Source organism: Cydia splendana, chromosome 9 (genome assembly GCF_910591565.1).
Source record: "Cydia splendana chromosome 9, ilCydSple1.2, whole genome shotgun sequence".
Classification (NCBI taxonomy): Eukaryota; Metazoa; Arthropoda; class Insecta; order Lepidoptera; family Tortricidae; genus Cydia; species Cydia splendana.
The window spans coordinates 21,514,595-21,538,732 of record NC_085968.1 but is presented as its reverse complement, the minus strand read 5'-3'; the positions used below and the strand labels follow the sequence as shown (position 1 = coordinate 21,538,732).

At 42.3% G+C, this 24,138-nt stretch overlaps 1 long non-coding RNA gene and 1 other non-coding gene across 2 annotated transcripts in view; one reads left to right on the top strand and one right to left on the bottom strand.

The window, feature by feature from the left end:
* Positions 1 to 24,138, top strand: part of LOC134793860 (uncharacterized) — a 355,027-nt gene that overhangs the window by 123,094 nt on the left and 207,795 nt on the right. The window lies entirely within an intron of this gene.
* Positions 895 to 967, bottom strand: Trnav-aac (transfer RNA valine (anticodon AAC)). Its single transcript has one exon. It is a non-coding gene; the product is annotated as a tRNA-Val (tRNA).

Here is a 24,138-nt window from a genome sequence, read left to right as displayed (position 1 = left end):
ATATATTCACCAGTTAACCACAAATATTTTTTTCAGTACAAAAAAAAAGTATATATGTACGTATAGATAAAATTAAATATCAACAACTAATTAAAATGAAACAAGTAATAAAACAAAAACATTTTCTAATATCCATCAATAATTTCAACCAGTGCATCATTCATTAATTAAAACAAATAAACAAAATTTAAACAAACAACTTACCTCAAAAAGTTAACTAAAAAAAAAATATACAATCAGCAACATTAAATAACTAACACGGGGGTGCATTCCATTATTTCCATCTTTGCAATTAACTTATATTATATATCTTAAAGACCACAATATTAAAAAAAAACCACCTCAACAATAACACTCACATTGACGTCATAATAACATTATTTAGCTTCGTTTAAAACAAAACAAACCACTAACCCTTCACCACCCATAACTAACAATAACACTAACATTAACATCATAATATCATTATTTAGCTTCGTTTAAAACAAAAACCATCCACTAACCCACTACTACCCACCACTAACACTAATACTAACAAACTAACCTAACATTTCCAAACAAAACCCATTTCCCAACATAAAGACAAAACCACTAACAAGCTAACCTAACATTAACTTTGACTAACGGGGCCAAAAATACCTACCTACGTTGACATTTTTTTACAGTGACACATTGTTGATTGTTATAATCATGTGTACCTACCTACAAAAAATGACAATAATGTGATTGTTGAGACAAGGCAACTGGTGTTGCCACAATGTTCTGTTTTTAGTTCCATTTTATTTTATTTTTATGATTTTTTGTAACACGTATAAAATTAATTTTGCATCAAGCAGATACGTCTGTGTGTGTGTGTATTAAGCTTCGAAACAATTTAAAAGTGGAAAATTTCACTGTCTTGGGTGGGACATGAACCCACGACCGCCGGATCGTTAGCCCGGTGCTCTTCCATCTGAGCTACCAAGACTTTACCCAATACAGCGAATATTTCCACAATATGTGAGCCTTAGGGAGCTTTAGAAACAAATTAAGTTACTGGTGACTTTCCAAGTCTTATTGGAAATTCGCCAGTAGCTTAATTTGTTTCTCAACACGTGTAAAAGTTAATATTAAAAACAAAACCAAACAAATCGCGGGCTAAGAGTAATTTACCGAAATCACAAATCTATTACAAGTCTTCATAAAAGTTGAATGCGGCGGGGTGAATGTAGCATGGGGCAATGTAACGGGCCGAGAAGATGAATACATGAATAGCTAAGCAACTTTGCCGGCCCAATATTACTGATTTGACGTTAATTGCCTACGATTTAGATTGGCGAGGCTAAAATGCTGCTTTACACATTGCATTTTTACGAAGTATTAACAACCTTCATTGAAAGTTGGTAGTATTAGCAAGAATGATTGCAAAACAGTTCTAGATTTACTTGGCCGCTTTGCGACCTATACATCTACATACATATATACCATTATATTATTATAGACCAGAAACCCAGAACGTGAGCTTGTAAATCTACTTTCAATGGTTATTTGCACCTCCATAAAAGAAATTTGTCAGAACGCAACCTCTGTTAATGAGAACCTCTATAATTGACACAACGATTTTTTTAACCTCGTTAATTGGCACGACCTGCTTAAATGAAAAACCTGGTTAATTGACAAAAAATTGTCGGTCCCTTGAGATTTCAATTATCCAGGTTTCACTGTATTTAATATGTAAGTAGTTATCAATGATATAATAGTTATATTATTGACATAGCTAAAGACGAGCCTTGCGGGCACTGAAAATGGTGCTAATTCAGTGGTGTAACTCGCGAATTCGAGCCAATCATGCAGTCCAACGCAACTAGCTGCGGCCAATCGCGCGCGTGATGCGAACTCATCAACCAATCGCGTTGTGGTGTTGGACTGCACGATTGGCTCGAATTCGTGTGCCTGACACCACTGCATGAGTTATATAATACATATATATATTATATATACTACCGGTTTACAGTTGATGTTCACGGGTTATGTAGTGCACCTTACACGCCGGTCACGCGGACGAGTCGGGAGTGACCTAGTTGAAATGCACACTGTCGCTGCACAGTGTAATGTACCGCAAGGATTAAATATAGGATTATTTTGCGGTGGGCCTTAGGATTTTAAGGGCCCACCGCAAAAGAATCCTACTTTTAATTTGAACCTTGTTGAATAGAACATTGGGAAAAAATTCGTTTGTTGCTGTCAAAGCAATGAAACAAAAAATGCTACTCTATTTAGTTTAGGATGAAAGGTCCTAATTTGATTGAAATGAAGTATACATTGTAATACACATTGAGTCTTACGAGGTTATTAGTATTGTGCATCACCCTGTTTCTTTATTAGACAGTCTTTTTTCTTATTTGAGTCTGGATGACATTTTATCGATGTGAAACTAATGGACATTTAATATAGGTAGGTAGGTATTAGGTAACTACTTTAATTTAATTTCTATTTTGCGATGTAATCATAGAAAACGAATTGTTGACGTTTAGGCCCAGAGCGTAAGCTATCCTAAATGCCAAATTCATGTCAAATATGCTAATTGAAAGTTAAATACATATAAAATTATTTCAATATGTAAAGCGTCATTTTAGCACCCGCTAGCCGTCACAGGCGCCTGTTTCTGACGACCATAGACGTTATTAGATTGATTTTCAATTTAATATACCGACTTAAATTATATTATCCCCTCTCGATATTGCAGGTTCGTTACAAATCTCTTCAGATTTTAATTGAAATAGTTAAAGGTGCGAATAATTGAGTAGTCTGAAGCTAATAGTAGAGGGGGAGCCCTAGAGGGGATTTTTTGTAGTTACTCGAGCGTGTCAGATTAAGTTATGAGTGATATCTTGCTACCCGTGTGCTAACCAACCTACCAACATAGACGGCTGAAAGTGGCAGTACAGATGTATTGCATAATCCATTACCATCGTATTTTTACGGAAACGTACGAAGGTGTGATGCTAATTTAGTCAGTCTCAGTGCAAAAAGGACTGAGGTTAACTGAAGTACGTAGCATGACAAATATGAACGTTTCCGAGAAAATACGATGGCAGAAGATTATGCACTACATCCTCTACTAGAGATCCACGGCGTTAGCCACGTTCAATTTATTTATAATTTATGAGTCATTATGAGTAGTGTAACTACTTAAAAATACAAATTAAAATAATTTGATTTGTACCCTAAATTATGACACGCATCTACAAATAAAATAATTTGATTTTCTCCCCAGTTGAAGTTTCATAATGTCGATAATACATACTCATATTACAATATAATGATCACCAATGCGTAGGTAATGATCCAGGTGAGTAAAGTGGGGCACACTGAATTTACGATCGGTACATCGGGGAGTGATTCGGGAACTTAGTTACGAATTGCAAATGTATCAAAGGGCAATATAATTTACAGTTGTGAAATGTTCTGTGTGGGTCGCTAAAGCGGTTGGGTTACGGGCGAAATGTACCTACGTGGTGAAATTTTCTGAGGAGATTTTGTCGGCGTAAACCTTAACCTGATAAATAAAAGGTATTGTTTCTTTTATGCAGCACGGTTAGCTACCAAATCCAGCCCGAGTGAGATGGAACAAGCCCGTTTATAAAGCAATTTTATAGTTTTACTTATATGGTTTAAATTCATGTACCAGCTCATTCGGAGATAACACGTTTTGGTAATGTAAGACGATCAACCGCCCACAATCTGGTAAAAATTCTGATGAATGTTTAGCAAACTATGGCTACTGGTGTATCAGAAGGTTTGTAGTAGAAGTGAAACGCTTTGTAGTATGTACAAGAATGATAATTTATTTACAAAACTCACGGTATTTATACACAATTTGAGAAAAGCAAGAAAGAGACGTATTTACAATAGAGTGAGATGGAGATATACGGTGCGCGGGCGCGTGCCAGAGCGAGAGCGCGCGCGTGCCACTGCGCAGGCGCGGCGCGTGCCGCGCTGGAATAAAACTGAGTTGGCCGCCGGCGCCAGCCCTTTCGCTCGCCGGCCGCCGTGGAGTAAACATCGCGTCGTCGGATCGCCGTGCCTCGCTTCGCTGCTACGCGCTCGCTGATTGGAAGACACGACGAGATCGACGAGGATGCTGCAGGCTCCGGATATTAAACTGTCCTTCTCGGGACAATATAAAACTGCTCTTCTCAGAGCACGCAAACTGCCCTTATCAGGGCGACGTAAAATGTTCTTCTCAGAGCAACATAAAACTGCCCTTGTCAGGGCACGTCCTGTTTCTCTGTTTAATCGCAGAGTGTCAGTCGATCGCAACTGTTCTTATCAGAACAATTCTGTGTTTCTGTTAAAACACATGATGTCAATCGAGTGTTCCCACAGGGTTCCCCCTCAAGCGAAGCGTACCGGCAGGCGAATAGTGCGGCCTCGGCGTGTTGTGCTCGTGCTTGTAGGTACTTGCGTGGTCGTGGTTGTGTCTGGTTCATCTCTTCGTTTCAGGATGCCTTTTTTCTGTTGTTGGTTGTTGTTGTTTTGTTGTGATATCGGTAAACTCGGTGGTACAGTCGGTTGCGAAGTTTTGTTCGATGTTGTAGCTGTAGGCATTTTCGTTGCGATCGTTGTACTCGTCGTTGTAGGTATGTTAGGCGTTTTCGTTGAACTCGTAGCTGTAGGTATATTTGTTGCGGTCGTTAAGGTTGTAGGTATGTCCGTTGTACTCGTAGGTGTTTCTTGCTCGGTGTCTGCGATGATGAATGCGGGTTTTAAGCGGTCGATCGAAATATTCATCTGGCGATTAGGTAGCTGCAGAGTGAATATTTTGTCGTTGCGTTTTAGTACTCGGTAGGGTCCGTCGTAAGGTGCTTGTAGCGGCTTCTTTACGGCGTCAACTCGTACGAATACTTGTTCGCAGGTTTGAAGGTCACGATGCACGAAGATAGGTTTCTTGTTGCCATGCGGGATCATTGCTGTCGGTGTTAGGCTGTGTATGGTCGCTCGTAGTTTTTCCACGAAGTCGGAGTCCATGGTGACGTCATCGCGCGTAGGTAGTAACAGTTCGCCGGGTAGTCGTACACTGCAGCCGTAAGTGAGTAGGGCTGGGCTTACACCGGTGTCTGTGCGTAGTGCGGCTCGTAGTCCAAGTAGAACGCTAGGTATTGTGTCGATCCATGACTTGTCGTTCTGTAGCCTGGCCTTGAGTGCGGCCTTGAGACTTCTGTGGAACCTTTCAATCATACCGTTCGCTTGGGCATGGTACGGCGTAGTTCGGGTTCTTTCGATGCCGAGTAAGCGGGTGAGTGACGCAAATACTCGACTCTCGAATTGCCGTCCTTGGTCGGTCGTGATGGTAGCGGGGCAGCCGAAGCGGGAGATCCAGCCTTCGTATAGAGCTTTAGCGACGTCTTCGGCGGTGATCTCGCATAATGGTGTCACTTCGGGCCATCTGGTTGCGCGGTCAATCATAGTGAGTAGGTATCTGTGTCCGCTGGCGGCAGTAGGTAGCGGTCCTACAAGGTCGACGTGTATATGCTCGAACCTTGTAGTTGGCGGGAAACTTGAAATAGGGCTTGCAGTGTGTCGCTGGATTTTCGCACGTTGGCAGTGAACGCAGACTTTTGCCCATTTGCCTACATCGGCATTTAATCCGGGCCAAAAGTAGCGTTGAGCGACGAGTTTGCGTGACGTTCTAATTCCAGGATGACTTATGTTGTGTACTGCGTTGAAAGCGGCACGGCGATGCTCTTCGGGTACGTAAGGTCGTAAGTGCGGCGTCGATGTTTCGCAGTAAAGTTTGACTGTAGTTCCGGGAATTGTGACTTGTTTCATCGATAGGTTGTCTTGCTGTGCGAGTGATCGGATGGTGTCGCTATCTCGCTCTTGCGCTCTTGCTAGTTGTTCGTAGTCGATAGGAGATGGACATGCGATGGCTTCGATGCGAGATAGGGCGTCTGCAACGGCGTTTTGCGTTCCGGGTATGTGTCGTATATCAGTAGTGAATTCACTGATATACAACAGCTGACGGGTGCGGCGCGGTGATTCGTTGTTATTGCTTGTTTTGGTGAATGCGTAGGTGAGCGGCTTGTGGTCGGTGAAAATTATAAGTTCGCGTCCTTCGAACATCTTCCGGAAGTGCTTCGTACTGAGGTATATTGCTAGTAGTTCACGGTCGAATGTGCTGTAGCGGGTCTGGGCGTCGGAGAACTTTTTAGAAAAGTAGCCGAGTGGTTGCCAAGCTTCGTTCACGAATTGGTTTAGCGATGCTCCCGCGGCTCTGTCGCTCGCATCGCTAAATATTGCTAGCGGGGCGTGGTGGGAGGGGTGCGCGAGCAAAGCGGCGTTTTGGATGCTCGCTTTGCACGCGTCGAAAGCTTCGTCAGCTTCGCCGTCCCAGCTGATTTCGGTCTTGTCGCGCTTCTTCGCATTGTGTAGGTATTTGCAGAGTGGTGCTTGAATTTGCGCGGCGTTTTTAATGTTTTCGCGGTAAAAATTCAGCATGCCGAGGAATCTTCGCAGCTCATCGATGTTTTTCGGCTTAGGGTAGTCGATGATTGCTTGCACTTTCTCGGTAGGTGGTCGTATGCCGTCTTTGCTGACTTCGTAGCCCAGGAACTTGACCGATGGCTGTCCGAATACGCATTTCGACGGGTTGATAGTTATACCGTAGTCTTCGAGTCTGCTTAGTACGGCGCGTAGGTGCTTCTCGTGCGTAGCTTTGTCGGCTGACGCGATAAGTAGGTCGTCAACGAACGGGAACACGAAGTCGAGGTCGCGCAGTACTTCATGTATGAAGCGTTGGAATGTCTGTCCGCAGTTTTTTAGGCCGGGGCACATTCTTGGAAACTCGAATAAGCCGAATGGAGTTATGATGGCGCTCTTCTCGACGTCTTGCTCTGCTATTGGTAGTTGTTGGTAGGCGCGGTTGAGATCCAAGGTGGAGAATATTTGCTTTCCGGCGAGTTGGTAGGTAAAATCACGTATGCGTGGGATTGGGTAGCGGTCGGGCTTAGTAATTGCGTTAAGCCGTCGGTAATCGCCACACACACGTAATTCGCCATTCTTCTTCGGTACGACGTGAAGAGGTGATGCCCAAGGGCTTTTGCTTGGTCTGCATAGGCCCTGTTCCATCATGTTGGCGAATTCTTTCTTCACGAGTTCGTAGCGGTGCGTTGCAATCGGACGTGGTCTGCAGTGAAGTGGTGGTCCGGTTGTTTCGATGAAATGCTCGACGTTGTGTTTCGGGCTGAGCTTCATGGAGGTGAGACGAGTTGTACCAGGGTAGTCGGCAAGTATGTTGTGGTACGACTGTTGCACGTCTATACTGCGCACGGTAGGTATGTTTGCGGTACAGAGTTGTGCGTTCGTATATAGTAGGGTTTTGCCGTCGATTAGTCGCCTCCTGGTGATGTCGACTATGATGTGGTGGTAGCCCAGGAAGTCTGCACCGATGATTGGCTTCGATACTGCAGCGATGATGAACTTCCACCGGAATGGTCTGCGTAGGTTGAGATCGAGCTCCAGCGTCTTCTCGCCGTAGGTGGGAATAACTGTATTATTGGCGGCGTACAGTTGAAAGGGTAGGGGTTGCGCCTTCGTGCCGGGTGTTCTTGGCAGGACGGAGATGTTGGCTCCCGTGTCAACCAAGAAAACGAGCTTGCTGGTTCGGTCACGTACGAAGAGGCGGTGAGATCTTGTTGTAACGCTGGTTTCCGCCGCATCCAGCGTTACGTCTAGTTTTCCGCTGTTGATGGTGTTGCCGGTATCGGTTTGAAGCTGCACGGCTGTGCGCATTTCTGAGCGTCCATCCCGAAACGGCGGTGGTAATGGCAATACGGCATCGGCGAGCTTCTGCAGCTGCGTGGGCTTCGGTCTTGCGATTGGTTTCGTGGGCGCGATGGGAAACGGCGGTGCGAGCGGCTGTAGCGTTGATTATAGTTTTCGCGCGGTCTCGAACGGAGCTCGGCGACTTCGAGCGATAGCCGTCTAATCTCGCCAATGAGGTACTGTGCGTCGAGAGCTGACGTAGACGGTGGAGGTGTTGGTAGCGAAGGTGGTAAGACTGCGGGAGTAGAAACTGCGGCGATTTGGTGCGACGCTGATGTTGGCGTGTGCTCCAACATTTTGTCGGCGAGCAGCGCGAGGTCCTCTAACGTCGTTTTAATTTTGAACGCTTCGCTGACGGTGAGCACGGAGCGTACGTGTGGCGGGAGATGATCAAGCCACATCATCTGTATCGTTGTCTCAGGAAACTTCTCCTTGTTCAGCGTCTTCATCCGTCGTAACAGCTGACTGGGTTTCTGCTCCCCGAGCTCGACTTGGGATAACAGCTTCTTGGTCTGCGCGCTGTTGCTCTCCTCGTACACCGAGATGAGTCTGTTTTTGATGGCGGTGTAGTAATTCTCTTCGGGCGGGGAGTAGATGAGGTCGCTGATATTTTGAATATCTTGTTTTTCTAGCTGCGCGATAACCATCTGAGCGAGCTGCGCCTGGCTTCTCTTCAGCTCTGCCGTTGCCGCCTCGAAACTGCAGAACCAGAGTATTGGCTGGTCTCGCCAGAACGGTGGGACGCGCAGGGAGAGTGATATCGCCGCCACATCGTGAGATAGAAGTGCTGCTGCCGGAGATGGGCTGGTGAGGCTGCTGGCTTCTTCCGGGGCATCGCTTTTTTTTTCATCGTCGGGAGGCATCTTCTTGATTGTGATCCTTCTTGTCCAGAGTCGGTGGTCACCACTATAGCAAGCTATGGCTACTGGTGTATCAGAAGGTTTGTAGTAGAAGTGAAACGCTTTGTAGTATGTACAAGAATGATAATTTATTTACAAAACTCACGGTATTTATACACAATTTGAGAAAAGCAAGAAAGAGACGTATTTACAATAGAGTGAGATGGAGATATACGGTGCGCGGGCGCGTGCCAGAGCGAGAGCGCGCGCGTGCCACTGCGCAGGCGCGGCGCGTGCCGCGCTGGAATAAAACTGAGTTGGCCGCCGGCGCCAGCCCTTTCGCTCGCCGGCCGCCGTGGAGTAAACATCGCGTCGTCGGATCGCCGTGCCTCGCTTCGCTGCTACGCGCTCGCTGATTGGAAGACACGACGAGATCGACGAGGATGCTGCAGGCTCCGGATATTAAACTGTCCTTCTCGGGACAATATAAAACTGCTCTTCTCAGAGCACGCAAACTGCCCTTATCAGGGCGACGTAAAATGTTCTTCTCAGAGCAACATAAAACTGCCCTTGTCAGGGCACGTCCTGTTTCTCTGTTTAATCGCAGAGTGTCAGTCGATCGCAACTGTTCTTATCAGAACAATTCTGTGTTTCTGTTAAAACACATGATGTCAATCGAGTGTTCCCACAAATGAATTCAGTTACATGATTTTTAAACATTAAAACAGGCACTTTCATCGAGCCAAACACGTTAAGAATTGCCATCGGACTCCGTGTCAGGGCCGATGTATGTGTGGACCACAGCCTCTTGTGGGGCCCCCTGTTGATCGCCTTGGCCACCACGGACTCGCCTGCTCCTCGGGCGCCGGCCGCCTATCCCGTCATGCCGCGCTCAACGACATCCTGAGGAGAGCGCTCGTCAGCGCCGACGTCCCTGCGGCTCTGGAGCCCCAGATCGCAAGGGATGACGGCAAGCGCCCCGACGGGATGTCGTTGATCCCCTGGCGGTTGGGCCGCGCGCTGGTGTGGGACGCCACCTGCGCAGATACGCTGGCGGCGTCCTACATTTCAGCCACCAGCAAACAGGCCGGGGCGGCGGCTGACGTCCGAGAACGTTTCAAGGCGAATAAATATAGTTGTCTCGGCGCACACTACGAATTTGTAGCCTTCGGCGTAGAGACACTAGGTCCGTGGGGTAGGGGGCTCGGGGGCTCCACAAGGAGCTCAGCAAACGCCTAAGGCAGGCCACAGGTGACCATATTGGCAATAGTAATCCAGCGCGGGAACGCTGCCTGCGTGATGAGCACCTTACCAAGGGCGCAAAATTTTGATAGGTATTTTTAATTTTTTAGCTTTAGTTTTTAGTTGTAGTTAATTTTAGTTTTGTATTCATTTTATACACTTATTATACAATAAATGAGTTATGTTTATTAAAACAGGATGTTAAAATTGCTTTTAAAAATATACACTCGGGTGCAAAGAAATCGGACCACCCCAGCATTTTCAACATTTTTTCAATTTGTGTAAAAACTGTAACCTCGATCATGATAATTTAAATACCACGTGGTAGATAATTTTCTGCCCTATCAAATGACATCAATATTCAGGGGTGGGGATGGATATTGTGCAAAATATGGGCCTGGAAATCACCCCCCTCCAACTGCCTCATTAGCGCATGCACTAATTGACCACTTATCATTAGGTATAAAAACAGTCATTATCATTGTTTATGCATCATTCGTGATTGGTACGTCTTCCTGAACACTACTCTCATCGCCTGAACCTGGAAAAACTGGAGAAAAATGGATACTACCTCGACTGAAGCCGGCCAAGCAGTTGCCCTATTGCAGGGAGGGCTTAGTCAACGTGCAGTGGCTCGACAACTCAACCTATCGAAGTCATCGGTTCAACGTGTCTTCCAGAGATTCCGCGTAGATCAGACGTTATCCAGAAGACCCGGAACTGGCAGAACTCGCATCGCTTCTGAGAGAGATGACCGTTTCATCGTTCTTACCTCGCTACGAAATCGTCGACTGAATGCCGTTCAGCTTCAGCAGAAGCTCCTAGAGACCAGGAATGTGTCTATCAGCCGATGGACAGTTAGAAGACGACTGAAGGAGAAGGAATTGACAGCTCACAGAGCTGCAAATGGCCCAAAACTCACCCCAATACATCGTGGACAACGACGCGTCTTCGCTCGCGAACATGAAGAATGGACCCTTCAGCAATGGAGTTCCGTACTTTTTTCCGACGAGTGCAGGATAACTTTGTCTGGCAATGACGGACGGGTACGAGTCTACCGAAGACCTGGGGAGCGGTTCTCTCAATGCTGCATCGAGGAACGTGTTGCTTATGGTGGGGGGTCAATCATGGTCTGGGCTGGTATTTCTTTGGAAGCGAAGACGGACATTGTGTTCATCACAGGGCCAGGTACCAGACCGAATTCAGGCGGTTTGACTGCACGTCGGTACGTGGAGGAAATCCTGGCTGATCATGTGGTCCCATTTGCGGGTTATATCGGCGATGAGTTCATCCTCATGCAAGATAACGCTCGGCCGCATACAGCCCGGATCACTAAGGAGTACTTGGAGGAGGTCGGCATTAGAGTCATGGAGTGGCCAGCCCGCAGTCCTGACCTAAACCCGATCGAGCACATTTGGGACGAGCTGAAAAGAAGAATCCGGGCCAGAAATCCCGCCCCTGAATCCTTACTGGAGCTAAAGACTGCGATCGAAGAAGAATGGGCGGGCATCCCTCAAGACACTGTAAAAAAATTCATAAGATCAATGAAAAACCGAATGACTGCATGTCGTAGGGCTAGAGGAGGCAATATACGGTATTAAAATGCTGAAAATTGTTTTAATTTTTACTTGATATCTTTAGAATCGCAGTTTTCCCATTATGCATAAGTTTCACTCCAGTATGCATTTTTAGGGTGACAAAGTTCTTAGCCCTGAAAGCCTGAAAATATTGGAAGTAAACCTGTGAAAAGCACATCAATTTATAGAGGAAAAGCCAACCTTTCATTAGGTATATAATATGTCACAGTAGCACATACAGTTTTTACAGAAATTGAAAAAATGATAAAAATGCTGGGGTGGTCCGATTTCTTTGCACCCGAGTGTATATGTCGGCGGCCGACATATACATAATTACGAGTAGTTATATGTAGGTTACTTGTTGCTTGTTAAACTGAAATGGATGACATGTATTGCCTTTTATATACCTGGGGTTTTCTTCTTGTTCTTTGTAGTATGAAGCCCATTTACGAGTAAGAAAATATTTTAAAAAATTAAAATATTTTCTTACTCGTAAATGGGCTTCATACTACAAAGAACAAGAAGAAAACCCCAGGTATATAAAAGGCAATCATTTACACCGGTCGATAATATTTGACACATTCAACAAAGATTCTTGCATACACGCGTAACGTATGGGTATAAGTTGAGGAGTCGTTAGCAACTCATTGCGATAAGACGGACCCGACTATTCAGCGACACCTTGTACACGTCACTTCCTTACAATGTTGGCATAAAGGTAAAGTGTGGGAAGAAGCGACAGAATATGTAGGTAGGTATGTTACCTAGACGAAGCTCTAAGTATAGTCTGACAAGAAATTGTAGAAAATTATTCAGGGCGCCACTTCCTACGTAACTGTCACATTTTTGGCGTAAAATGCTCAAACATGGCAACAATCAAGAATGGATTTTTTTTTAGTTCCATTTTATTTCATTTCTACTATTTTATGTCACACTACTCACACTATACATGTTTACTTCAAAAAACGGTCCATATGACTGATATTTATTTGACACATAAGTCACATAACACTGAAAGTTATCATTTCTCCATAAATATACATCGCCCGCAGCTTCAAATATTTTTCTGATTCTGATTCTAAATATAACCCAATTACACCATTTCCCGCTATCAATAAAATTGTGATTGTTATTAAATGCTTAGAACGTATCTTAAACTTTGCAATTTTGCTCACTTGTAAATTTCAATATCGTTTCATTACAATAAATAAACAAATACTCACTGTAATGGCAACCCTAAGTGGCAAAAACGATGATCGCCCGTTACTCGGCCGCCATTGTGTTTTTTCCGCCGATTAAAAATATTGAATGAAAATATTGGAACGAGACCTATGAATGAAACTCGGGGCGGAAATGGGATGAATCGTTTTATTTAACTAACTGATGCTCGCGGCTTTGTCCGCCGGATTATGTTTTTGGTCCAATCATCGGAATGTGTATTTTTCATATTTTAATACAAATTGATTTCAGACATTGAATACATACTGCGAGGTAGGTAAGTCTTTTGACAATTTAATTTAATACTCCGTGAAAGCAGTAGGTATTGAAGGCATGTAGACGATGTTTCAAAAGACCTTATCAAAAAGCCAAATCTACAATTTTGGCAATATTATTTTGTGTGCACATTTAAAAAACTTTTTTTCTAAGTCTTTCCATTATTTTAAAGATTTATTAAGTTAAATTCTCATAATATATAAAAAAACTAGCCAAGTGCGAGTCAGAATCGCGCACGAAGGGTTCCGTACTATTACGTAAAAAACGGCAAATAAATCACGTTTGTTGTATGGGAGCTGGGAGCCCCACTGAAATATTTATTTTATTCTGTTTAGAATATTTGCTGATAAAGCGGCAAGAAAAATACATCATCTATGAAAATGTCAACTGTCTAGCTATCACGGTTCATGAGATACAGCCTGGTGACAGACAGACAGACGGACAGTGGTAATAGAGTCCCATTTTTACCCTTTGGGTACGGAACCCGAAAATGAAAGTGAATATGACTAAACATTACAAAAATATTTAATAAAAATGCTCACAAAAGATGGATAAACTCTTGTTCATTAGATACTTACTCGAATTACGCCAAAAGACAATCCTAACTTGATTCTGCCGGGAATTGTGCTACATTTTTGCCAACTATTTAGCCAAAAAGGAACAATTGTAGCAACTCGCATTAAAGTTGCCAGTACAATGCTTGTCGAGTTGGAATTAACTGGAATTGCTAAATTAACCAAAGCACAAGTTTGCGTTAATAGCAAGTCGGTGTCCCGCGGGTGTCCCTGGGTTGTGTGTTCGACAATATCGCTAACTTGTGGGACTAAAACATCGCAAGTTAGCGTAATGAGGGGGGTATTCGGAAACGGAAATAATACTTAAAATTTAATAGATGCAAATACGATTTCAATATTAAGAGCCCGCCTCCTAAAAGTGCGATTTTATTTAAAGTTGTCCCCTACACTTTTTTTTTCAAATTTGGGATTTTTTATGTTATTTCTATTCAGAATCACGAGCTCTTTCTATCCTAATAGGAGAAAAAAAGTGTCCCAAGGTTTTTATTTCCATTCCGTTACCATTTTTCATAGACTTTGTATGGCGGTCGCGGAATGGAAATATCGAAAATTGTATGGAAATTTTGGGACACTTTTTTTCTCCTACGAGGATCAAAAGAGCTCATGATTCTGAGTAGAAATAACATAAAAAATCTCAAATTGTAAAAAAAAAAGTATAGGCCAACTTTAAATAATATCGCTCAAAAACTCAAAAAATCTATACCTCTACAACCGAAGTTTGTTTACTATCCCGCCCTCGGAGTCATTAACAATGGAGCCGCCATTAACAGGCGTTCCCCTCTGTCGAAAACAGGCGGCCAATGGTCAACCACATGTCAACTATATGTATGGACTGACGTTTATCTGACATGACGTACCTATACATTTGATGTGCCCCTCCCCCGCAAAAAACGGCAGACTATTTTGTACCGAAAATTTTAGACATGGCGTCTCCGTTGGTTATATCCTCTAAGGTCCCGCCCATGGTGCCGGTTGTCAACGTCATTGTGCGAGTTTGACAGTAATATACCTAATTATGCGCGTGCAACAGAGATAACAACAGACATGGAGTAAAACTACCGTATGCGTGGCAGAGGGGGTAGCGCGACTATGCTCAGTCTGGAGGATGTTTTGTCTGTGGTCTGAGGCTAACATTAGGTAAGCATTAGAAACAACATCCATGGTCTGGTGTAGGATTCCGAAGATCTGTTTGCGTTGCGATTACCAACATTTGCAAGATTAAAGCGTCCACTGCGTTAACAGCGGAAATATAGGTGGAATTAGCGTGTTTGTGTTTCTAGCTCAAAGCAGGGTTTACTGGAATTATTACGCGTTTTTAATGTATTATTAAGTTATAAACTTATCACCACACCAGCTAGTAAAGTCTCTCTTTATTCTTAAAAACTAAAAACGGATGAGAAAGTTTCATTTTAACCACAAAAGTGGCGAAGTCATTTGATGCAAATTTTGAGTTATTTCCTCGCGTTGGCGTTATGCTAGCCAATATGGCTAGCTTTCATTAGTTTGTATTGATGTGTATTTGCAGACTTTGACTAGCTTCTTGTTCTTCAACCATACTATGTATATTAATACCAATCGTAATATCACAATAAACCCCAATTCCGAGAAGGCTTCTGACAGCATATTTTATTTTACGAAAATAACAAATTTCATTTCAAATAAACACTCTTTTGTCAGTGACTTTAATCAAAATCCACAGTTCCAAACTAAAATCAACTGCCCAAAACTAGTTCCGAATAATATTTATCCACTATTAACGAAACAAAAGTGAGCGTAGCAAGAACTTTGCGATCCCGACGGTCGGTGCTTTCTCTTACTATTGAATAATCGGCTTTAGCACACTAACTTAGAGCTCATTTTTGAATGAGCTATGAACTTTTTTGCTCTCCACAAACGTGTGAATTGTTTGGTTATGGTATTGCAAAGGGTTTTAAGTCTTGTTACCTAAGGATTAGGATTGTTTTCAGATTGGCCACGGCTGTTTCATGAATTTGGCGTGTCACGCGGAAGGGTTCGAGTTCACTTCAGTATATTTTCCTTTTTTCCTTGTCGAGAGTGGTTTTATGCTTTTTAAAGTAATTTCTTTTATTGAGAGGTTAGATGTTTCTATTGCTATTGCTTTTTTGTTTTTACTTCTAGCGTTTGCTTTTTTAGAGAAGAAGATATATTTATAGCGGATTTCTTACTTAATGATAAGGTTAGGTTTCGAATTTTGCCAATTAAAGTTGTTACTGACTTTCCAACTACCAAAAGTAAAAAAAATAGATTACTGTGTGAATGTTTAACACTACTTCCTATTCCTGTTTGTATCGTACATTTTTAATATCTCCAAATTTTTCATAGAGTGAGAGATATGAAAAAAATATCCCTCACTCTATGAAAAATTTGGAGATATTAAAAATGTACGAAACGAACAGGAATTGAGCAGATCAATTCAACTCTTGCTCTTTATTCGGAATTTAATTATTATTATAGGTACCTAATGTCACCGAAAACTATTTCAGCATAATTTTTGCATTACTTGGATTGAGCTTGGATTTTATTTTGAGATTGTCGAGCGGACCCCAGGCTTCCCAAGTGAGACGTAAAAAAAATTCTATGACATCGCTAGGTGGTATGATATTAGGTGTAAAATTAAGGGATCGAGTCCGAAACATCACGCTGCGCTCTAAGACTCGAATAATGGACTTAGCTCGGAAAGCGGCTAAGTTAAAATGGGACTGGGCTGGTCATGTCTGCCGAATGCCGGACGACTTGTGGGCCATGTTAACCACAGAGTGGGAGCCCCACGAGTCCAACCGGGGAGCCGGCAGGCCCCGTCGGCGATGGCGGGATAACTTGGACTTCTTCTTGAGAGCAGCCTCTCAGCCAGATGTTGCACTAAATAGAGACGAGTGGAGGAAGAGGGGGGGGGGGGCTTTTGCCCAGCAATGGGACACAGTGGACTCTGAATAATAATAATAAAAATCGCTACGAGGATGATGTTCTTGTGACTCGTACAAAAAATTGCATTTTATATTCGGACCAAGATAACTTGGTATGGCATTTTTCTACTAATGTCAAATTGGTATGAAAATTGACGTTTATAATGACGCTCCCTCTCTTTGTTCTTTTCAAACCGGTGCGAATCCAGCTTACACGGACTCTGGTTATAATTTGCGAAAAAATGAAAAGGCAGGTGATTTCTGTAATTCTAAAGAACCGCACGTTTGTTTTTTTGGCTCAGGCATTCAGCTTTCACGCGCAGCCACGTGCGGTTAGCCACGGCACAGGAAACATAGAATTCTGTACAGAGTGTACAGAATTCTCACTAACAATAACCGATGTTTAACATGGATAGCGTGCACCAATCAGCTTGAGCGATCTTCAAGGTCGTATCAAAATAATATCAAAAGTTCTTCAATCTGGATCGGGCTCTTTGACGCTTGGCAGGTAATTTTGAACGTTTACTGACATCAGAATGATGTATGTATTGGCGCAGGCGAGACGCACTATAGCTAAATGATATGATTCAAATATCATTCTGATGCCAGTATACGTTCCAATGGACCCCAGTCTCCCCTAATCTATATCAGCTCCTCGCAAGATACAGCGTTTTTGATCGCACCGAAGCGTAACTCGCGCTTCGTGTGAGTTCGATCGCGAGTTTACGAAGTTCGACGGCATTTTAGCGTTCACTCCGAACTTCATCTTATAAATAAGTGTTTATTATTATCAGTTCTCAAGAATCCATTTAAGCTGAAAGTATTTTAAAAAATTGTCCGTCTACGGTAGTGATGGTGAGATAAAAACAAAAATATCGTGACTTATATCGACCGGGATATTATTTAATTATTTATTTAGGTAGAAATTTAAATCAGGCCACAAGGCCCATATTACAAATACCTTACAGACTAACATACATACAGACCGTGATTACCTTTTGTATTATTTTAAGCTCTAAAATAAACTAACCATGAATCATTCAAAGCTGTTAAAAATATCATGCGCAAACGAACTACATTTAAAAAATGAAATCGCAAAAACAATGGGTCTCTATTGTTTCCCAAAAAGTCATAATGTATTGTTTGCCCGCATTTTCGTTACTCATAATTTATTTGGATCAGAAACGCGTCACCTTTCAGGATTGCCATAAAACAAGCCTTTTTTGTTGACGGAGTGGTACATGCGTGCAAACTCGGCCTGAGGAGCCATGGGGGATATGTGGGACTCCCTCCTCCCTACAGCCGTCCTCTCCGATTGAGAGGGGGAGATGAGGTATACCCACTAAAAGCCACTCCGGCGTCAGCCTTCTTACCGTTTTGAAGGAGCCATGGGATGCTTGGTATTCTACCATGAACCATAAAACAAACCTATGCTAACCTAACCTATCTATAAGATAAACTTACGAAAATCCTTAAAAGTTAACGGCTTCAGTTTTATGACTAATGATAATATGAAAAACAATACATTATGACTTAAAACTGTATTTGGCAAGCCATTTCCATCAGTAGAAAAAAGGCGCGAAATACAAATTTTCTAAGGGAGGATAACCCTTCGTGCCTTAGTGCCTAATTTTTCAAAATTTGGATTTTTTATTTCTTTTTTATATTTTTATAGTTAAATAGTGTCAGCGTTGCCAACCCGTGCTCCTGTTGAAGCTTCTCGTTATGCAGCGAAAGATATTGAGAAATATTCGACTAAATGAATTTGATTTATAATATTTAATATATCTGTGTCACACGGAAGTTGTGTTATTATTAAAATATAATGACTAACTACTAATTTTAATGTTGCCTTCTAAACGATAAGGTAAAACACAAAATGTCAAAAAAATGTTTCAATATTTTAACTACGTCAAAATGATTAATTTAAATTACGTGCTTACTTAAACCACAAAAACAAGCACAATTAAACTCGACAGACACACAATAACGTCAAGTGTCCATTCATAATTTAACCCCGTTATATTATTATAATAAAACACGAAACCGTCAGCGAACCGAAAAGTTTCGGAACGGTGACCTAGCGGATGAAATATTAAATGAGTGTTTTTTTTCCAATTGGCCAATGCTGCCAACCTGCCAGCTGAGGCGGCTGTAAAACCGAGACGTGACTGGCTGGAGACAGGCGGAGTCGTCTTAAAAAATCAAGTTGGACACGTTAAGTTGGCAATATATTGCAGAGGGGAAATTTACGCGTAAAATTGGAATGAGATTGTGGGTTTTTTTATGTTGGTATGTATGAACGCTGGGTATACGCATTTTTTGGGTTATACATCGTGTTACAGCAACTGAAACGTCAACAGCCTATGATTTTTCAGTGCCTTTATTATGAACTGGTTTGTATTTCGCGTACGATGTTCACATAACAAATTTCGTTATTCCACTCACATATCCGCTGACCGACGACCTATAAAATATGCCATACAATTTAATTTAATACAGGGCCTTAGCGGAGCGCCTTATAGATGCCGCAGGGGACCAGAGGGCTGGCCTGTATTTTGCTCAACGCGTTAGTATTGCCATACAACGTGGCAATGCGGCCAGCCTTCTGGGCACACTGCCCATCGGCAGTGACTTGGGGGACGTTTTTTATTTATAGGCGTTTTATTTTAAGTTTATTTAGTTTAGAGATAGTTTGTATTATTATTTTTAAGCTAATTTAATGTTTTATATTTATTTAATAGTGTTGTAATAAATCTTTTCTCATTTAATTTAATAAATGGTTTCGATTTCAAATGATTTTTGTCTGAATGCTGCATTTTTTATCTCTGTTAATAGAATAAATCTGATTTAACTTATTTAGGTAGGTACCTTCGAGCAACACCGGCTACGGGCGCGTCGAAAGGGAGGAGCCCAAGCGATATCTTACACAATTTTTTGCACAATGCTTAGATAAATACTTACCTACTTACTCCATATACCTAAGATGGAATAATTACCTACCTAACCCTTATATTATACCTAAGAACTGATGTAAAAAGTAATGAAATAAATGCATTTGTATTTGTATATCTTGCTGTACAAATCGGTCTGCCATTTTTTGCGGGGGGAACCGTGCACACAGTCGCACTTCTCACTTACTACATACAAAATCCAATATGTAATGACGACACAAATACATAGAAAATGACACACGTCAAAGACAAATCTTGCACACCTCGATCTCTTTTTGTGTACGAATGAGTCACAACACGCACCGCGCTAGTTGTGTGCATGCTCAGTTGGGCATGTGCTTCGGCAGAGGGGAAATAGTGCAAATTCTGACTCTCTTCCCGATGTTGCTCGAAGGTGTGTACACATCTATATAATGACGTTCAAAAATCATGAATAATTTTTCCAGAAAAGAATTATACCTACATTTTTGAAACGTACTTCTGTAAAATGGAATGACACATTCTCTAGCTGCCTATCCATCAAAACTTGCCAAGACAAATGCAATTTAGATTTGCCAAAATAGAGATTCAAATTAATGTAATGGGAGACCTTTTCATAGGCCTCTGGGCGGCTAAAGATAATTTTTTTTTTTTAAACTATCGCGAAATTATTGCAAATACAAACGTCACACCAAAAAATTATGTAGCTACTTTTATATCTGTTTTCTCTTAATTCCTCTAACTCCTAGTGTCTTAGCGCCACCAATTCCTTAGCTTCAGATATTTCAATATACATCCCCTGTCAGGCAGGGTTCGGCACATCTTAGCATTAAGCCTCGCGTCTGCCCCAGAGGGTTCGAGACGTATCTAGTTCTGTGCCCTGGGGCCTCATTCTATTGACGTATCATTATTATATTGAAATGTATTATTGTTTAATGTCTTTCACAATTTTGAGACTAATTGTCACAGCAATGAGCATATGTCCGCTAGTCTCCTGCCATAGCCCATTATCCACTTATCCAGTCCACCCAACTTGCTTATCGATAACATGCAACTAAACGCTATGTAATGTGTCTCTCTGTTACACTAATATGTAAAAATGCTTGCGGCGTATTCCTTTACAATGTTCGCCCACGCCTGCGGCTCCGGCTCACATTTTAACCCACGCCACTCGCCTTTTTTGACCCTTCTTATACAACGGTTGCATAAATTACTATTAAAGAAACCATTTTTTAAAGAACAAAAAGCTCCCTCCTGCTTTTAAGTACAGCCAAGACAAGGCAATTACGTCCGTAAGTAGGTAGTATGTTTAACAAGGCACGTCCATTTAAATCTGCGACAGGCTACCTGTAAACGGATGCAATAGCCAGTTAATTGATACGAGTGGATTTAGATTAAACTGGAATCTGGTAGTTCCGAATAACGAGCGAGCGCGGGTGAAAGCGAGCTAGTTTAACGTAACCTTGATAGAAGGCTGATGCATATTTGTAGTTTTCATATTGAATTTATACACGTTTTAATCATAAAAGGTCATGAAAAAGAAATCACACACTGCCGAACCACATGGCGTGCACACATCTAGCCCGGTGCGTGTTGTGACTTGTGACTCATCCGTACACAAAAAGAGATCGAGGTGTGCAATATTTGTCTTTGACGTGTGTCATTTTCTATGTATTTGTGTCGTCATTACGAAGAAGTGCGACTGTATGCACGCCCCCCCCCCCCCGTCCCGTCCCGTCCCCCCCGCAAAACATGGCAGAACGATTTGTACGGTAAGATATCGCTTAGGCTCCTCCCTTACGACGTGTTGGAAGCCGGTGTTGCTCGAGTCGTAGTAGGTAAAAGAGAAGAGTCGTAGAATGTATTGGATCCCATACATTTCACGACTCTTCTCTTTCAATAGACTCTAACAGGTGAAAGTTGGCTTGAAAGTATAAAATCATGAAAGCATGCCTGAACTTCATTTATTTTCCAAATTTTGAATTTAATTGGTTTTCTTGAACCTCACTATCACCCATATTCCCATATTCGGTTTGCTATTGAAATGTCACCTCTGCAGCGGACGGTTGTATTAGCGCAGCTAATAAGCTAAATAATTAACTAGCCGTTGCCTAGACATGTACTGTAGCGAAACAAATAATTGGAAGTATAAAACTATTTATACTGTTGCCATCTCCCTCTATTATGCGTTCAAAGCCCGCAAATAACAGCATAAAGATAAACTGTTTTGTTACAACATATGTTTTATCTTGGCCACGCTCACGCCCGCGTACGCTCTCCTGTCGTGTGTGTGCTTTAAGCTTAACTTATATTGATAACATCGAGTGACAGGTATCGTGCGACATAAAATAGTAGTCATATTAAATTGTTGCCATGTTTATGCATTTTACGTCAAAGATGTGACAGGTACGTAGGAAGCGGCGCCCTCAATAATTTTCTACAATTTCTTGTCGGACTATATGACAATTTGGTATTTAATGTGGGGGGTAACCACATTAATAATTTATTAGAAAATTTGCGTTAATTAAATACAACACATTTTAACAACGGGTTTAATGTAGTTAGTATACCTACTATTTGCCATTAACTGAGCCACAATCAAGTGTTTTGTATTACCTACCAATTTGAAGTCACCCTGTATACTTCGGGAAAATCACATCTACAATTTCTAGTTAGACCGGAGCTATTCTCAAACTACACGCCATATGTTCCAAAGTCACAAAAAGTTCGAAACCAGAAACAAACCGGGACATGTATGGCTGTGTCCGCAAAAAAACGCAGACATACAAACATAAGCTACGAATTATAACTTTTTGTCGACCATCTGTCGCACCGCGGTTATTTCTTACTGAGATACAAACGTTTCTATTCACCTTAATCAAATTAACTGCTTGCAGATATTTTTTTGATGGTGGTTTTGGTGATAGGGTCAGATCGCATTCGTAAAAAGTAGTATATATCCATACCAATTTCATTTGATGCCAAGCGGACCCCAAGCTCCAATGAGCCGTGGCAAAAAGCCGGGACAAAGGCGAAAATAAGATGATAGGTATAAGATGCAAACGTGCTGACGCTGCAAACGTGCCTGATGGTAAGCAATTATACCGTCGCACATGGACACTAGAAAACACCAGAGGGGTTGCAAGTTCGTTGCCGGCCTTTAAGATGGGAGTACGCACGTATCCTCATTCGTCAGATGGTAGCGTAAGGCAGACATGACACACAGCTCAAATGTTAAATAACGAAACATACATAAAAATAACCTTAGTTAGATCTAAATAAATGGTTAACAAAAACCAAACAGCATGATTTCATACGTAAGAACCCATGTAAGTTATTTGCAAAAGAAATGTGAAGAAAAGCTAACGTAGGATAGTATAATGCCGCATTATATATTAGCCCAAAGGAGCTATGAAAGCTGACCTAGATCTGGTCCAGGTCAAAGTCCCTGCGCTGCGATGCATCGCAGTTTTACGACTTACTTTTAAAGTAATGTCATGTAAAGTATTGAATTATATGGTGTTAGAATTTACCGCTTCACTGGAATATTTTAAGCATTTTCATGATAAACCAACGAACTTCTATAATCTAAAGGGGCCCACTGATTACCAGTCCGCCGGACGATATCGGCATGTCAGTTAGAAGCAAAATTTGACAGCTGCGAACAACTGACAGGCTGCAGATATCGTCCGGCGAACTGGTATTCTGTGGGCCCCTTAAACCCAAGAGCTCAAAAATGAGTCATTGATATAAAACGCCAATCGAAAGGTAAATAATGTATGGAAATAGTCACGTCACATTATTTTGACATTGGAAATGTCTTTTCGTTCGCTCCAGTATACGGTCCGATTTCACGAAAAAGTGCGATCCCCTTATATCTCGGAAAGTTGTGAAGATATGATATTAAAAATAGGCTCAAAAGACGCATAATCTCGAGAGCTGTAAGGTGCAAAAATAATTATTCGAGAAAGTCAAAAACAAAAAAAGTTATGGTCGAAATAGTGAAAATAAAATTCAATTTTTTCCGAATTTTTGATTTTGGTGCTCGATAATTTGGAAACGAAGAATGATATCAAAAATTTGAGAAAAACGGCTCTGGACAATTTAGTCAGCTACAATTTGAGCCTAAAACAAAGACGATCGGGTTAAGGGTTTGCCCTGTAGCCTAACCTTAAAATAGTCAAAAAGTCAGAACGACATTTTTCACAGGACATTTATGACTTCATGTTTCGCAGAGTTCGTTATCGGTGTTTGTTGTGAATTATCGGGATTATGACGGCAGAATAACACTTGCACTGCGTGGGCTTTCAAAATCGCTGCAGATTTCGCACTATTCGACAATCTATGCATTCTTGTGGTGGTAATATAAATAGAGATAGTGTAAATAGAAATAGAGATAATGGTGGAAATAGAAATAGAGGGAGAGGGAGAGGGAGAGGGAGAGGGAGAGGGAGAGGGAGAGGGAGAGGGAGAGGGAGAGGGAGAGGGAGAGGGAGAGGGAGAGGGAGAGGGAGAGGGAGAGGGAGAGGGAGAGGGAGAGGGAGAGGGAGAGGGAGAGGGAGAGGGAGAGGGAGAGGGAGAGGGAGAGGGAGAGGGAGAGGGAGAGGGAGAGGGAGAGGGAGAGGGAGAGGGAGAGGGAGAGGGAGAGGGAGAGGGAGAGGGAGAGGGAGAGGGAGAGGGAGAGGGAGAGGGAGAGGGAGAGGGAGAGGGAGAGGGAGAGGGAGAGGGAGAGGGAGAGGGAGAGGGAG